This window comes from Pan paniscus, chromosome 6 (assembly GCF_029289425.2).
Source record: "Pan paniscus chromosome 6, NHGRI_mPanPan1-v2.0_pri, whole genome shotgun sequence".
Lineage (NCBI taxonomy): Eukaryota > Metazoa > Chordata > Mammalia > Primates > Hominidae > Pan > Pan paniscus.
In genome coordinates, this window is record NC_073255.2 from 186895423 (window position 1) to 186896494 (window position 1072).

The window sequence follows — 1072 nt, forward strand, 5'->3', positions numbered from 1 at the left end:
GATTTGTTTATAAGTTTATTTCCCCAATTGGTTGTTTTTCCATCTTGCGGGGTTTACATCGTCTCCTCCTCACTTGCGTGGCAGCCTGGACGCATCTCTATCACAGCACATTACCTCGTTTCGTGACCACAGCGTAGTCTCTTCCCCATCCTCAGACTGAGTTAGGGCCCCTTTGAGTCAGGTATTTGCCTTGCTAATCTTTGTGCCCTCTGTGTCTAATACGGTGCTTGGTCCTGGTAGATTTCTCCTTGCTTGCATAACATGTGTCTTCCTGGCTTATTCGATTTCTGGAAGTCTAGAACTTCTCCCCAGTGTTTCACCTGCCTGCTGAGTCAGGGCTCTCGGCCCGCTGGGGAGCATTTTGCAGCACTTGTCATTAGCCACAAAGCCACTAGGGGGCAGGGAGCCCCCATCATGCCTCAGATCGGTGCCAAACCAGAACCCGGCAGCCTGCCTTCTGCACGGAAATCAATTCTCTAGGAGCTGATTTGCTGAAAGATCATTTTGCAAAATGGTCAACTCAGCAAATAATTGACTTGCTGAATCTTTGAGGAGTTATTTGCAGCTTCAGTTTTACTTAGAGCAATCCCTGGATGCTTAATATTTCATTTAAGAATGAGTGAGCCTTTTCTTCTCTATTTTGGGGAAACAGTTTCTTGCTGAGCCTCTGCCTCTGTTAGTACCCCAGCGGGGATGAACTGCAGTACCTGGCTTTGGGTTTTTGTCTTTTCATTATAATGAGTTGGTTTTATGTGCGTTGACCTACTATAAAGGAAGGGTGGGGTTCTTCCAAAATAGATCCTCTTTCAATGAGGAGGCAGGTAGAGTGGGACATGGGAAGGGCTTTGTCAGCTTTCCCAATCAAGATGTGTCCTGTGTGTCCCCAAACCTCTTCTTGAGCCATCCCAGCATAACCAGGGTTTCCCTCAGGTTCATAACAAGGTAGAGCAGTCCTCAAGACCAGTCCAGGGGGAGGGTGGATCCCTCGGGATGTGATAGGCTGACAGCAGCTCCCCAAAGCCTGTGGTTTTGACTACTGTAGAGACTTCATATCTGAAGCATGCCCCTCTAC